At 43.1% G+C, this 17,014-nt stretch overlaps 1 long non-coding RNA gene across 11 annotated transcripts in view; it reads right to left on the minus strand.

Moving 5' to 3' along the window:
* The window catches only part of LOC125689456 (uncharacterized), a 133,253-nt gene that overhangs the window by 115,064 nt on the left and 1,175 nt on the right, over positions 1-17,014 (minus strand). For all 11 annotated transcript variants that reach the window (XR_007375278.1, XR_007375277.1, XR_007375282.1 and 8 more), the window contains exons 2-3: positions 16,104-16,223; positions 1,443-1,592 (exon numbers count right to left, since the gene is read on the minus strand). This is a non-coding gene — a long non-coding RNA (uncharacterized LOC125689456). The remainder of the gene's footprint in view (positions 1-1,442; positions 1,593-16,103; positions 16,224-17,014) is intronic.

Genomic DNA, 17,014 nt, shown 5'->3' on the forward strand with positions numbered 1-17,014 from the left:
GTAGCTCAATTCAGTGCACTGTAGAAAGGATGCACTGAAAAGAGGAGAGCAAAAGGTTTGAATCACTAAGGATCCAAGCAGCAAACTTCAGCTAGATAGAATGTCAGCATCTACCATCATAGAAGTGAGCAGAATGTTTACAGTAGGTAGCAAGTAAGAAATGATTTGAAAGGAGAGGATTGGTTTTTAAAAAAAAACATAGTCTGAGAATCCCTAATGATTAATCAAAGTTCTGAGGTTTTAAATAGAAGGTAATGATTAAGGGGAAACAACTTCTCAAAGGTAATGGCAATATTCTATAGGCAAATGGCTGCCGAAGGAGTGTAATAAAGACATTTAATATAAAAAGATTTAAAAAAGAAATTGGTAAAGGGTGAGAAATATTTCTGATAATTATGCATATCATTAATGGGGGGCCTATAAGAAAGAGAGGGACACACTGTTAGCAGGACCTGTTGTGATAGGACAAAGGGAAATGATTTCAGACTAAAGGAGGGGAGGTGTGGATTGATCATAAGGAAGAAGATTTTTACAATAAGGGCGGCGAGGCACGGGCACAGGTTGCCCAGAGAGGTAGTGGATACCTTATCCTAGGAGACATTCAAGTTGAGACTGGATGGGGCTCTGAGCAACCTGATATAGCTGTAGGTGACCCTGTTCATTGCAGGAAAATTGGACCAGAGGGCTGCTAAGGGTCCCTTCCAGCTCAGATGAGTCTATGATTCTATGTTTGGGGTTTCTTCCTAACCAGATTTTATAGGAAAAAAAAAAAAAAAAAAGAGCCACAGCAGTTCAGTGAAGACAGAGGAAAGAGGGAGAGTAACCATTAAAACACAACTAAATTCTTTGCAGGACTCTCTGGGAGTATTTCCGTGGTCTGCACAAGGTCATATAGCAGACAGAAACAAAACAGGCCTAGAGCTTGTAAATCCTGCTTCTGATCTCTTGCCTGCTAGGACAGCATGGGTTAGGGAAGATAAATGAGTACCCTGTCATTCACATTGTCTCTGACTTCACAGTTTGAGGACTTTGTTTAAAGATCTTTTTAATATTCTTCTGAATGTTGCAGTGATTGTAAGGAATTGAATTAATTCAGGAGGTGAATTTCCTTCCTAGCATGCAGCAGTAAGTCCAAAAGCCACTTCAGTGTATTTTTAGTATCTGATATCATCATACCCATGGTAGCTGGTTGCTATTTACATACACTGAGACAAATTGTATCAACGGACCACATGGGAATACAATGTAATTGCAGCTTCTGTCGGCAGAAGAAGAGGCTGAAGCTGCCTGTGGTGGCTGCGTGCTTTGCTGTCCGGCCCTTGCCACTCACGCTCTGCTGAGTAGCAGGAAAGCAACAATGCTCGGCAGAGCAGGCACGGTTGAGAAATCTGTTAAAAAAATCTCGCCACAGCCTCACAGCTCCACTGGGCTTCATACAATACCTGTCACTGTGCCACGAGGGGAAATCAGTCGTGAAGAAACGCAGCGATGCGGAAAGAGGCAGCGGCCACCAGATCCTGCCTCCAGGCAGAAATGGAGATGGGAGAGGCACAGAAGTGTTCTGACCGTACAGTGGATGTTGTCATCTCTGTCTGCAAGTAAGAAAGATGAAAATCATTTCAAATGTTCTTGGCGTCCCCCAAAATGCCTTCATTACCCTTCTTTTCTTTTCCACTTCTGTGTGATTTAAAGCTCTCCCTTAGCTGAAGGCAAGAAGGAAAATTAAGCAATGGCTAATGTTTTCTAAAGAAACATTGAATGTATCATCTCTTATAGTTTTCTATAAATAGGGCATTATTTTCCCAAGCCAACTCACTGCAGGGTAATAGCCCACAGTTTACCTACAATGGCAAAATAGATGGCCATTAGCAATAAGTAACTCATGTATTATAAAACAGCCCCGTTAAAGAGAACCACCCATTTTGGCTCATGCAGTAGGACAGTGAAACAATATCTTCAGGGAACCAAAAGAATTTTGCACTACAGAGCAAGCCTTGCACAGCCTGGCCATGCTGCCCAATCTATCTGGCACTGCCCATCCTTGCGTGGCACCTTCCATAGCTGTGACACCCTGGTGAGAAGCAACGAGGGAGGTGAATCCTTTGCCCCAGCAGCCATGCATTGACTGTGAAGACCTGTGGGTTTTCAGTAGGATGCTTCCAAACAGCCTGTGTTTCCCTGTGCTCCCTGCAGCTAGAGGTCAAGTGGAACGTTGGTCCCAGGAATGGTCTCATACCCACACAGACCTGGGGCAGTTGCTGCATTCCATCCGTGGGAGACTGTGTGGCAGATGTCCTGCTAGCAGAACAAGCAGCACCCTCCAGAGACACTAAGATACCCAGCACAGAGGGGTGCACAGTGTGTCCTGTGGCCCCTTCTGAAGTATTTCAAAGTGATTGCTATCCTGAGTACTTACAGTAAGTTTTAAGACTCTAAACCTGCTGATCTTCTTTAAGAAGAAATACACAGTATAAGGGACCAAAGGAGTAAATAAGTAAAGGCATGGCTGAAACCACAAAAGCTTGTAAAAAGTTTTCAATGGATGCAGAATTTCTGAGAGTGCCTCAGGATTTCAAGGTCACTCAAACACAAGTAAGAAGGGCAAATTGAAATAGTTGGTGTTGTTTTTTAAGGAAAAAAGGCTGTGCTCTGTGACACTTCTTGTTGGAGAGCACTTAGCATCACAGACATGAATTCTAATATGGTTAGTGGATTGCATACCATAGGGCAGCAATAGGGTGAGTTTAAAATTCATTTTCTGCCAGCTGTTGTCCTCAACTGTAGGCTTACATAGCACATCACTTGCTTCTCAGTTCTTTATTTATATTCTGGACTATTTTATTTGTCTTAAACATTCATTCCTAGTGGCTTTCTTTTTAACCATCTGGCTCAGTGGTTTTTTGATGCAGCCAAGAAATAAGCTGTCTGTGGCTGAAAAAGGCTGTGGCCATTTTTACAGGACATTTTTACAAAAACTCTGCTGTGAGGAAAGCAACTTAGTATTCATTGCAGGAAGCTGCTTGTGTTTGAAAAGCTGTGTGAATGCCTTATATGTTACTGTTTGCATTTACTTCATATTGCTCTCTCCAGGTTGTTCGTATGAAGAAATATTTTCCCTTAGACTCCTTCCAGGTATCAGTGACATTCTGTGAGAAGACCCATCTGAGCATCTTGACTCAGGGGAAATTAGAGACATCTCACACAAGACTTGACCAGAGGCTCAGCAACCACTCTAAAAGCTGGATGCGTGCTGTTTGTACCTCCAAGGAGACAAATCTTGTGGTCCTGACTTGTGATGGCCTTAAGTGACTTGAACAGAAATGACACCAAGACAAGAGGAGTGGATGGTTCCTTGTTTCTTTATCTGCTGTGCATCCACTGTGGTTTTGCCAGAATAAGGACTTTCCAATATTAGCACTGCAAGGGCAAACAGAAAGGTACTATTTTTAGGTATGCTGCACATCCCGTAGCACTTTGGGCTTGTTGTCCAGCTGCAGTTTGATGATCTCTTTCCATTGGATTTCAGAAATGGAATATAACTGACACTGAGAGACACATGGAGTTATGTGAGCAAAAGCCACAAAACAAAAGTGCAACAAGGAGAAGAGGAGTCAGCTGCTTTCCCCTTGTACTTAGCACCTCAAGCACTGTGTTCCGTTTTGGGCCCCTCACTTCAAGAAAGGGCAGAGAAGGGCAATGAAGCTGGTGAGGGATGTGGAGCACAAGTCTTATGAGGAGTGGCTGAGGGAGCCGGGATTCTTCAGTCTGGAGAAGAGGAGGCTCAGAGGAGGCTCATTGCACTCTACAACTTCCTGACAGGAGGTCGTGATGAGGAGGGGTTTGGCCTCTTCTCCCAGGCAACAAACAGGACCCGAGGAAATGGCCACAAGCTGCACCAGAGGAGGCTTAGATTAGACATAAGAAGAACTTTTTCTCTCAGAGAGTGGTCAGGCACTGGAATGGCTGCCCAGGGAGGTGGTGGAGTCGCCGTCCCTGGCAGCGTTCAAGAGGCATCTGGATGAGGAGCTGTGAGATCTGGTTTAGTTTGTGGTAGCAATGGTAATGGGAGGACGGTTGGACTAGATGATCTTGTAGGTTGTTTCCAACCTTGTGATTCTATGATTCTATGATTCTATGATTCCATGATTCTATGACTAATGGGTCCAGAAGTAAAACACGATGTTTAATGAGTCTGCATGTCCCGTCAATGGGGCAAAGCTGCTGTCCAAACTTTGGCTGTAAGCATGGTTGAAATGATACTGAACCAGTTACTGCAGTGGAGGGAAGGAAGCAGGGCATAACAGTAACTCTGGCAACTGAGTTGTTTCTCTTGTGTTCAGTGAAGACACTTTTTGAGTAGCTGACTTTGACATAAGGGAGGTGTTTTGTGCTTGTCTGTGGACAGTGAGCTATCTCTTTACAAAGCACAGGTTTACTTCTCAGCCACCACGTCCTGTTCCAACCTGCTAACTTGGGGAGAATGCTATTTATTTAAAAAGAAATACAGCACAACTGAGATGGAAGTGGTTGAAGTGATGACGTGGACTTGTAAGCTGGAAAAGAAGAAAAGATTTTAGAGGCACAAAACTGGACCTTGGGAGACTGATTTAGTTGCCTGCTATCTAATAAATTTCTTACATAGTCTTAAGCACATCACTTAATCCTGAGTTTCACTACATGCATACGTAATGGGTAGAAATATTTTCTGATGCTCTCTGGCAGTGAAGCTGTGAGTGGGGTCATGGTAAGTTTGTAAGTAAAATATTTTAGGTGATATCTACAAATAATCAGTTATGGTTCTGACTGGAATATTACTTGTAACAACACAGGATACATTTGCAAAGAACCCCACATCTGAGGGAAAAGCAAAAAAAAGGAAAGAAAAAAGAAAAGAACTCTTCATTCTTTTTGGAGTATTCAAATAATGTGATAGCTGTTTCAGGAAGGCTGTAGGAAAGAAAACACAAAGGTACACTTTCATATCACTGGCATTTTTTGTGTTGTGTTGTTAGATGTCAAAACTGCACCTGTTTGGTTTTGGAGGGTTTTTTTGTTTTTTTTGGTTTTTTGTTTTTTTGTGATTTTTTTGTACCTGCATTTGACCCAACTTGCACTACTTTAATGCAAATTGTAGAGCAGCTTTTTCTCAAAATATTTTGCAAACTCATTGGCAGAGATCAAGTATTCTAATCTTTGTGTCCTTTATAAGGTTACAGGAAGGACTTCAAGCACTGCAATAAGATGAGTGCTAATGCATCACTTCAAGTGAACAGTTTCATAAGCTGCTGGAGAGGAGGCACTTAGTTAATACCTGAGACCTGGATTCATGCACTGAGTAGCAAACGTGAAAACACTGAACAGATTCCCAGTAACTGCATGAACAGGAATCCTTAAGGACAACAGGATATGCTAATGTAATTAAAGAAAACACATAGGTCCTGAAAGCCCAAGTCATAAAGTACAAGCAGGCTTATTAAGTCACTGACTTTACAACCTTATTAAATAGTGCTCTTCAGAAAAGCTGCCACAGAGCTGCATTACTTCAAGGTTTGCAGTCTGAGCCAAACCAGGACGTTTTGAATGTTAGCCCACTTTCTTCCAAAACATCATAACTGAGTGGGAAAAAGCCTTCGGACTCTGTCACATCATCCCTAGCTATGGCTAAGCCAGATTTTGATATTCTCACAGCTGTTCTCGCCCAGGAAGTCCTGCATGGGTTTGTTACTGATAATCTTCTAATTTTGGAGCTATTACTTTTATTTCTATTATAATCAGTGCTTAAAGCACGAGGTGTCATACTGTTTGGCAATGTATGAGCCTTCTGTACTTGGTACCACAAGGCTTCTCTATATGTTTCACTTCTTATATATCCTTATATATCTCTGTAAAGCAGAGCCACTGAGCAGGGAGAGCAAAGTCTGCTCTCTCTGCTCCTGCCCCCCTCATACCTACAGGGAATAACAGCTCAAGAGCAGCCTCAAGCTCCATCTTCCTGACCCACAAAGGTTCTTCTTTGCCCTCTTACTCCTGCAAGGCAGTCTTCTAGAGGAATTTCATTCCCAATAGAGGAGACACCAACCTAGAACTGCTAAAATGCTTTGTGGCTCTTGATTCACTGTGGTTTGACACCAGCATGAATTTATTTCAAGCAGTCTTTTTCACTAAAAGGCAAATGAAAGAATTCCACACCCTGCTGCTGTAACTTTCCTGCTGTTTCTCTGTCTTGTTGTTCTGAAGTAAACCTTCTCTTTCCAGTTCAGAAATTGGAAAGCAACATGACAGTCCCTAATTCCTTCTCACGAGAATGACATTCTGATATTACTGTTGTTAGGTTTTTTTTCCACTTTGAGGTGGACTAGCAAGAGAAGGTGGGGATCTAATTTGATAGCAGCTTTTAATTTTGCTGCAATTTGTTTGTTCAAGCTGGCTGGATAATTCAGTTTGCTGTTGACCTAGTTTCAGTTGTAAAAGATGAGACTATTTGTTCTCACAGAAGTTTTATCCTTTGGCCCTTAAAATAATTAGACTTTTTGAAAATATTTGCCATAGGTTATTAATAAATGTTACAATGTTTTGCTAACTGAGTTCCTTGCTTCATATGAAAATATTTTGTTTGTATATAGCCTTGATGGTGAGTCTTTTTTAATTGTAAGGCATAATTACTATGCAGAAGGGCAACACTGAAATTCAGCAGTGAACTAGATTTTGATCAGCGTGGCACATGGCATTGCTGTCACAGATACTGTGGCTTCATTCCATGTTTCTTTCCCTCCAGCAATAATGAGGCAAATGCATTCACTGTAATTAGAGATCAGAAACCTGTGTTGTGTAATTGGTTCTGCTACACTGAGCAGAATGAGTGTCCTTTTTAAAAAGTAGAAGACAGAAAAGCAAGTTAACTGAGCGATCTGTGTAGTCTCCTGCCTGTCCTGCCATCCCCTCCAGGTGACTGATTCTTCCTCCCTTGCTCTCACTTCAGCAGTCCTGGGAGGAGCAATCAGTTCCTGCAAAGTTTCTCAAAGCAGCTCACCTGGCTTCTAGCAGGTTTCTGGGGAGGACCTGGATCCAGCCTTCCTTGAATAAGAGCTCTGAGGGAGATGGCTGTGGCTTTTCTGGTTCCACCTATCGTGGGAATTCACCCTGGCTCCATCCGTGTGTGACTAATTTCCTGGACAGGTGAGCTGACATAAAACTCTGGTGTAGGTAAGGAAAACTAAATTGTTGCTGGTTATGTATTCCAGCAGATTTAAGGCAAATTCAGCAGTATTTGATGGTACTTGGGATCTGGCTGCAAATCCAAGGTGTTGCTGTTTGGCTAGAAGTTTGGAAGACTCTTGGACATACACTTGAAGTGCCTCCAGTAGGTTTCTAGGGTGGCAAAATCAGCAGAGCAACATTCCTGGAGCTGCTCAGGGATTAACAATGAGGGCTGTAATAACATGCTCACCATAAACATTTCTGCTGTTTCCCCTCCAAGGCATGTATTGCAAAAGAGTCCATGGAGACCTTTGTGCATCCCTGTCCAGCAGAGCCTGTGGCTGCTCTGCCTGGCTGCCAAGGGAGCCACGGGGATGTGGGGAGAGGCAGCTGGCTTGCCAGGGGAGCTGGCTCAGCCTTGAGAGAGCAAGGGGAGTGGGAGGGAACCAAGTGGAAAGCGCTGTAGATGCAGCTTTTGGATTCAAATGAGAGAGTGGCTCTTTGGGCTCTATTTGTAAGGATTTTCAGAGATATCCTTTTTGCCACCCAGAATGCTGTTGAGCAATTACAAAATGTTAGCTGCAATTTCAGACATTTACGCAATCAGCTGTACCACTGGGATCAGAGCTGAAGGCTTCCTCTCTGTGTTGTATTTTCAGCACTTTGTGCTTTATCCCAGGCCAGACAGTATTTTTCTAGTCTCAATTAATGGATGTATATTCTTACTAAAATCTGACTTTATTTTATAAAAATATTCTATCCTTGGAACAGGGATAGAAATGTGTGCCACGCACATAGAAGTATTAGATAGTTATTTGCAGCTAAGATGTTGAGCTTCCAGTATCTGGAGGTAGTTGTGCAGAATCAAAATGAATCCTCAGTGATTTGCTGCCAAAGTGAGGAATTGCTCTCTCCCACCATGTTCATCAGCAGTGTGATGCAGAATATGGGTAATAGCTTGAGGGTGTGTAGTGATGTTCTGTCTCTAAAGGTGGCACCCCCAGTGCACCAGAGAGAATGCAAAGAGAGAGCAAATTAGAAGAGAATACAAGTGGAGGATGGGGTGAGAGGGAGTGACCTCAGCTGGATGGCTGCAAGAATCTGGAGTAAGATGGAGTGAAAATTTTGGGACAATCTGCCTTAAGCAAGAGGCCAGCTATAAAAGCTGTGCCCTCTCATCACGCTTAGGCTAATTGCATGGACATTCATCTTCACTCTTATTTTTGGCAGAAATTATTATTGCCACTTTCCTTCCTTCCCTCAGCTCTGCTGCCTCTCCAAGAGAGAGAAAGAGGCATGCATATGGGTTGATGCTTTGAGAGGGATGACTACTGAGAACTCAGACCAACGAAAGCTAACCATCATCTCAAAGACCACTGACAAGGAGTAAAACATTTAGTTTTAAACAGACTTAAGCACTTCAAAACCAAATGAGCATTCTGATTTTTTATGTAAAAACAGACGTTGACCTCTGCACAGTAAGATTTTCCCAGACTTCTGCTTCCAAAATAGAACTTTTCACTCCACTTTGCCCTTCTTTGGATTTTTCACAGAATCACAAGGATTGAAAGGGACCTCTGGAGATCATTGCGTCCAACCCCCTGCTAAAGCAGTTCTCTACAGCAAGCCACACAGGAGAGCATCCAGCAGGGTCTGGAACATCTCAGGAGAAGAAGATTCCACAGCCTCTCTGCGCAGCCTGTTCCAGTGCTCTGTCACCCTCAGAGTAATGAAATTCCTCTTGGTGTTGGTGTGCAACTTCCTGTCTTCCAGTTTCTGCCCATTGCCCCTGGTTCTGTTGCTGTGCACCACCAAAAAGCGTCCAACCCCGTGGACTTGATTCTCACACTTAGTTATTTAGAAACAGTGATGAGATCCTCTTTCACTCTTCTCCAGGCTGAACAGACCCAGGTCTCTCAGCTTTTCTTCATAAGGGAAATGTTCCTGGCCCTTTATCATCTTTGTTGCCTTCCACTGAGTTCTTTTTCTATTCTCCTCCTGCTTACATTGAAAGCAGGACAGCACCATGGGCCTGACCCTAGGTATACAATAGTTGATAAGAGCACAGGGCCATTCCTCAGATCTAAGTGATGCTGAGCAATTTCTCTGCTCCAGGTTTTCAGTGCAAAAATCCACGCTCACCAGTGCAGCTCGTCAATGCCTGAGAGTAACCTTCAGATTATCTGTAATACTCTCTGAAGCAGACATGTAAGTTTAGCATCTGTTTTTAACTGGTAATTGTGAGTATCTATGGCCTGCTTTCAGAGGTGACTTACCTGCCTAAATCCTAATGAGTTATTTTTAAGCTAGAATGTCCTAGTTTCAGCTTCAGGTTCACCGACTGGACCTTGTTATCAGTTCTTAGAGACAAGATTGATTTTTAATAAAATGAAGAGGAAAAAAAAAGGGAGCAAATAGTACAATTAGAACTCTTAATGTTTACCAAGGGCATGGAACCATTGTAAGACTTAAGCCAGTGATCATTAGAGATAACCTTTCTTCTTCTGCGAGGTACTGATGTTAGGTATACAATGAAATGGAACAATGCTCTATCTTCAGGTCCTTCACTTTGTTTAAATGACGTGTTGTTTTTAAACAGGGCTTGGTGTGCTGCCATTAACTTGGTTTCACACCTCTTTGTGCTTTCGTTGCCGCAGGCCGAAGGTCTCAGCATTACATGCTTCCTCTGATATGGAGTCTGACCATACTGCTCCAGGCTACCTGCACAGGAGAGGAAGAGAGTGCTGTGGCTCCTGCTAACCCAGCCTCTGGCTGCTTCATCTCCGCCTGAGATCTTCTGTAAAAACAAATGTGCAACCCTCCTGTGGGTGAACCTGTCATGAGCCTGATACGGTGGGCAGGGAAACGTTACTGCTCTGTACTGTTACACGCATAGCTCCAGCTCTTTGTTCTCTTCCTCACTTGGGCCAATTAACTTCCCCTGTAGCTTGAGCTTTCCCCTGTCAGATGTGCTTACAGCCTCTCACTGTGCTCACGGCAACTTCATGGCTCGCTGGTGTGCCCACTACTAAACTTGCACCTAGATTTGAGATCTTTGGAACAGAAGTCCAGGCAGAGCTGTAAGGGAATTATTTCTCTGCTGGAGAAGAGCTAGGACTGTAGAATACTGTCCGTGGCATATATCTCAGAGGTAAGGATTTATTTAGTGGCACGAGACTCCTGAAGAGGATCAGTATATGAACAGCACTTAATTCGTTGTTGTGGCTGAGTGGTGCAGAGAAACGTGGTCCCATGGGCGTAGCAGAATTGGGAACAAGGGAAGGAATAGCAACATCAGGAAACACTGACAGCAACGCTGTAAAAGTAGTCTACAAGAGGGGGAAAAAAAGGAAAAAAAAAAAAGTAGCCTACAAGAGTGGATACAAACGAGGCAAAGTGCTCAACCTTGCGCCAAGTCAGTGCCAAGTGAATTAGGCTGTGTACAACTCCTCTGCAAAACAGCAGCAGAGCTGGAGATCGTGCTTACACTGACCACTAGATAGCTGAGAGTTGTTCTGGTTAAAATATTCCTATTCCTCCCCCCCTTCCCCATTTTGAAAACAAACACAGGTAGAGGTGTGTGCACGTGTGAAAGAGCTGAAGCAACAGTTCATAGTTCATGGGAAAATACCTCATATTCTGGCACTTAAATGAGTGGTAGTCTTTTCCTTTTAGGCTCACAGTGGCCATGTTTCAGAATTCATTCATCAGTTCAGAAAACTGAGCAGCTGAGCAGTTTGACTTTTACAAAAAGTTAGAGGTTCAGCCGTTTTCCTGATTTATACGATGCCAAGGGAAATGATTTACACACCAGACCCATTTCTAGTGCTTGTTCCTTAACCACCATGGCAAAAGCCCTCTTTCACCTCCCCTTCCAGAAATGCTACTTCAGAAAATAGTTATGCTATCTAAAGTAGGAAGTGATATAAAGCTACTGCTTTTGTTTTACAGGAGCTTTGGAAGCAGTCTAGTCTCAACTTGTTTCTAATGCCATTAAAACTGTATTTGTTCTCCTTTTTACTTCTCTAGCAACTTCTGAAAAAACGAACTTAGCTTTGTGAAGTAGAATTCGTAGCAAATGTACTGGACAGGTACAAAGACCCTTTGTCCGCTTATTAAAAAATATACATATGTATATGCATGTATGTAAATTTAGCTGTTCAGTCCGCAAGTACACGGCAGCTGGCAGCGATCCCCGAGCGTCGAAAAACAACAGAACTCGCTAGAGGGAGCTCGGACACAGTTTGTGAGGCCAGCAAGGAGCCGCTCTGTCTCATTCCGTTTGTGTTTTGTGAGCCTCTCGTGCCGGTGTGGTTTCTGTGTGGGCAGCGGCAGACGCTGTTCGATGAAAAGCACACTGAGCTTTCGATTGCAGATAACTTGTAAAAGGCTGAACTGGAGCAGGGAGGTCTCGAATTTTAATTTGTTGTACGTTTCCATCCTTGCCTGCCTCTCCTCTCTCAGAGTTTTCCTTCCCTTCATCAGATCCCCAGATGCACATATTTCTGCAGGTCCCACTCCCACAAACTGCTGCACTACCCCAGATCTGCACGACCTGATCCAGGTGTTCCTGCTCCAGCAGAGAGACTGGACTAGATGATCTCTCAAGCTCCCTTCCTGTCCCTGACATTCTGTGATTCTGTGATCTTCTACCTTCCTGTCCTTGTAACTCTCTTCACCAAAATACCATCTTTTGCCCCTGCCCACCTACTGCATGCCCTCAGCGTAAGCCACTCAGTTTCCTAGAGTACATCAGATTTCACCAACACTCTGTGCTTCATTTTATCCTCTCTCCTTATCTTCTCTTTTTCTACCATGCTGAGCTACAAGTGCAGGGTGCTGCACCACCTGGCTTGCTGCTGCAGGCAGTTTGAGAGGAGCAGTTGAACACACCAGATGTAGCAGTGAGGTTCTGTTGACTGACTGTAACTGCTGTTGTGAAAGAACTTACCTAATGTTCAGGAAGTTACTAAAGAGCAAAGACTTTTATAAATACACTTCTCTGGTGGCCAGGTTATCAACGGTCAGGTATCCCTGTCCTCCCCTCACACAGCAGCTGCTGACGTGGAAATACTTATTCCTCTTCAGATAAGAGCTGGTACAATGGGGACTTTGAATCTGCTACTGGAGATACATAAGGTGTTTGGTTTTTGTTTCCTTTAAAAAACCAATGCTGGGCTCTACGCAGACTTTGCAAACAGTCCCCTGGGGGTGCTGGAAGTACATCAAGAGTGACAAAGTATGCTTCACTGCACGTATTCCTGCACTAAAGGACCACTTGGTTCTTTAGTATTTCTCAAAGTCCATTTACTGGCCCTGCATGCTGCTGAACTGTCCAGCTTGATAAAATGAGGAGAATTTGCTGGCTCTGCATTACATGCTGTGTTTTTGTCTTTCTATCCTCACAGCAAATGGTACGTGTGCCAGCTACTCAATCTAAACTCAGTCTGTGGGGTTACAGTGGTCTGAGGGCTAACCTTCTGTTTTCTACAGACTGAACAAAAGCAAATAGTTTATCATTCTTGAGGCAATTCTCAGAAAACCTCTTTGACAGGACGTATTTCTGAGCTGCAGATTTTGGAAAATGTGCCCAATTCTAAAATCACAGACACCAGAAATCCATTAGGATCTTTTCTGCAAAGATGTCTGCCAGTGTGTTGGACAATCCGAGTCCCTCTCTGCATGAAAGCAGACTGCGTACAAACTGAAAGAAGAGAAGTATTTATGGGTATTCTGTGTGAACACTGACACAGCATTCAAATGCACTGAACAGAGGCACGTGGCTGTGCAACCAGGCCTGGCTGGCCACCAAGCAGCTCTGTAGGCAACTGAAGCCAGTAAACCACAGCACATGACTGAGAAACTGTGTGTTCATGCCTGCAAGCAGATGTAGCTCATTAGTGCAAATTCTCTCTAGAATGACATGGCTTAAGTAAGATACAAGAAACATGAAGGCTGAAGACTACTTAGAACCTGTTGTTGCACTCATGAGGTAGTTGAGGGAAAGGTGGCGAAAGAATTTTGCAGTTCACTCCACTGCTGCAGATTGCAGACGGTAAAGAGCAGGTGAGCTGTGTGGTCCATGTGCTCACAGTTGCAGTAACACAGTGCATCCTCACAGTCAATGTCCTGGTGTTTTGCTCTGCATACGTGCACGTGCAGTTCCAGGAGTGCTATCCTCAGGTGCTTACCAAATCACTGCCCTCATCCTCCCGCCAAATCTTTTGCTGTGAGGATTGAGTGGTGTCAGCCACGTCTGCTCAGGTGCACAGTCCCTAGAAGTCCCAAAGCGTTTGCCTGACTCTGTAGCTACTTTTAGCTTAATAATATAGATGGGATCTCTTTGATTTTTCCCAGTAGGAGACTCCATCCTTCTGGCTCATTCATTATTTTCTGGATTATTTTCATGGAAATCTCTGCAACTTATTAGGATATGCATTGTAGTGAAGCGGCTGAGCCAGAACACAATGTTTTAAATTAGACTTTCAACCGTTTTATTTCCTTCTCTGTGATCTCATGATTCTGCATAGCTAATACATCCCACACTTGCCATTCACCAGGCAAATTCCTGTCTCTCTCAGCACCACTACCTTCCATGTTTTAACCTCCCACTGAATGTCTGAAACTCAGATTGCTTCTCCAGTACAGTCTGAATTTTCTTAGTTTTCCCACTTTGTAATTTCTTAGCTGCCTTTGAATTTGGAGTCCAACTCTGGGAGCTTCAGATGACCTTTAGAGGTCCCTTTCAACTCAAAAGATTCTATGATTCTGTGAATTATTTCTGTGCACCTAAGGGAGGTATTTTAAGTGCTTACCTTATGGCCACATCTCAATCGTTAGACTGTTGTCACCAAAATGGCTGGTGAGATGTCAGATAAGACAGAGCCCTGTGAAACCTACCAAGAGCACCATCTTTGGTCACGTGTATTACATGCTGTTCTGATGCAGATTTTGTTGTTGTTCAGTGTTGTCAGAGAAATGTGTTCTTCTCCTATGCTTTCCTGTTTGGTCTCCATAAAAGAAAGCTGGGATTTGACTGCACTACTGTAGGATTATCAATCTTTTCATTCCTGCACACATTTCAGGTTCGGTCTGAGAACTGACAACTTCAGGATGTGTTGAATGACCTCTGCTCTACCTCTGTGGGTCAAGTCTGCATTTATTTATTCTTGTAAGAGATTTCTTAGAGTGGGGTATGAATGGGAAAGCGTACACACATGACTTAGAAACAAGAGGGGGGGGTTCGCAGGAGTCATAAACTCCCATCTGCTCTTTTGTAATCCCCAAATTTAGAAATAAGTAAAATAGGCAGAAATAACTTTGCTCAGTTACCATTACTTGGCTGAATACATCTATGTATGTATATCACATATTCATCAATTTTTAGAAGTGTGAGGCATTTCAGAATCCTTGGCTTTCCTTCCTATCACCGAATGTCAATATTTGCACCCATTCTACTTTGTGTTCTTCACTTTTTTCATCTTTAATTCCATAAAACTGGCTTACCAGAAAAGAAAATATTACCAACTATGTGGAAAGCAACTCCCTGTGGAACGGAATTTAGGAAATGCAGTTCTTAATTTCACGTTTTTCTTTCTTTTGCAGGAGTTGCACTCAGTGCTCCTTACGGGTCCTTTCCAATTCCAGATATTCTACGATTCTATCATTTCTTCTCCCACTCTGAACGGTTTGGGTTTATCACATATTCAAAAGCTCTGTATGGCTTTTTGGAACATCTGATTATAAAGCCATATTCTGCATGCATTCAGGATAAGACACACTGCAGCACTGAGAGGCGGGGGCTTTGTTCCAGGAACATTTGTTCTCACATGCTTACAGTGCTGAGTAACTGCAGCTGGTAGGTAGGTGCCCGCCTTTCCTTTTTATTCCACATAGACTCACCACAGAGTTTTTCATACACTGCAATGAATTATCCATGCATTATTAGATAGCCTTCTTTCCCAACACCTCTGCCTAATGGCATGCGGCACATTCCTTGCGTCCTGCAGTAACTTTTGTAGTGATGCAACTCAGAGATCTTATTTTATTCTTTGGGGTACGATACAATTAAAAGCATTGCCTTCCTATAGCATTGTGCAATTGATAGCATACTGCACCCTTTCTGCTACCTTATTGTTGAAGTGATGGAACAGCATCTTCATTTTCCACTCTAATAAACACAACGTATCTTGAATTTATAACCGAGTAGAAGAAATTTAACCCTGGATTGGTGTACGAGGGGTGTATAAATATTGAAAGCAAGGATTTTCTCAGGACACCGATGGCACCAAATGAAGAGAAACACAAGTGCTGTTGTAAATGCCTGCAGACTCAAATCCTGCCACAGGCTCTCGGTGGAACAGGAGAAGCTAGCAGAGGGAGACATGCCCTTTTTTACTGAAAGGACTGGAAAAGATAAAGCTGATATGGGAGCCCAAGTGCACTTCTTGGTCCCAAAGAAATGAGCATGGCCCTCTAGCGACCAAAGTTATTTTAGACTGAAGCAGTCTGGTTTGAAGAGGCTTTAACTGAAGTACTTTTAAATCTTTAAATCTCTCGTTGCACACGAGTATTTAACAAAAATAAATCAGTACCTTCAAATCTGAAAATGCGACATTTAAAAAGAAACAGCTCATTTTTATGAGCTTCTAAAGCTGATCCATGTGGGAACCTCCCTTGGGGAGCAGAAGCTGGCAGCAGATCTGGCATTTCTTGTCTTCTTATTGGACACAGGTAAACTGTAAGCCCTCCCACAGCTTTCCCACAGAATCATTTTTGCAATCCTGCGTTGGTGACACTAACTAGGGAGACAGGTTAACCTTTGCCTTTAGTCAAGACTGCTATCAGCCTTCCATGTAAAATCAGAGCCTTGACACTCCCTTGATGTTTGCTATTTTGACACCTACCTGCCTACTTCTCAGTTCCAAGGTCAGGGTTGGTTTTTGTTCTTCTCTTTAGGCAGGGTACTGGACTGAAACTGCAGTTGTCTACACAGAAGGATTCGTCCACTTGCCAGCCAAACGTCTCTGTCAAGAAAAAAAAGAAGTTGGAGCTGCCATTATGAAATCTTATTCAAACAAAATAATAGATTTGCCTTGTGTTTTGATGTCCCTCTCATTGGTTTTTAGGTGTTCCCCTGCAGCTCTAAAAGTCTGATTTCTTGCTGCAATTTATACGAAGTGTTTTGCTCCAGTAGATGTGTGTTAAAGAAATATAGCTGACACCAAAAGAGTAGAGGACATCTTGAGAGCTCTGACTTGCTAAACAAGGCAATTCTACCTGATCTGGTGTAACATTTCAGTCCCTGAGAGGATTCTCAGCCCTGCACACAACCCTGCATTGCTAAGCCACTGCCCAACAGTGCAATGCAGGTGTTATTAACTGCATATGGCCCAAGGAAGCTTGAGCAGCCCTGATTCCTCACAGATGATCCAATCAGAATGGCAGATTTATCAATTGCTTTGGTTGTGGTCTTTTTTTTTTTTTTTTTTTTGGTGGTGAGAGGATATGAGATGTAAAAGAGGGATGACGGAAAGGACGAAAGAGAGAAGGCAAGAGAGAAAGAGAGGCAAGTTTCTGGAGCAAAAGGCTGAAGCAGGCTCACTGAGGGTCCTAGCCAGCCCTGTTTACTTCAAGATAGGGAAAAATCTCTGTCTCTTACTGTTGCAACTTATTGTCAAAGCTTTTGCAATGGGAAGAGTGGAAGACTGAAGACATTGTCTTCAAAGAAAATAGTCTTTATTTTGAGAATTGGAAGGAGAGAAAAATTAAGGCTGTATTAAGAGCACAGTTGGAAGTTATCCCAATGTGTAGGAAG

The sequence above is a fragment of the Lagopus muta genome, chromosome 2 (assembly GCF_023343835.1).
Source record: "Lagopus muta isolate bLagMut1 chromosome 2, bLagMut1 primary, whole genome shotgun sequence".
NCBI lineage: Eukaryota > Metazoa > Chordata > Aves > Galliformes > Phasianidae > Lagopus > Lagopus muta.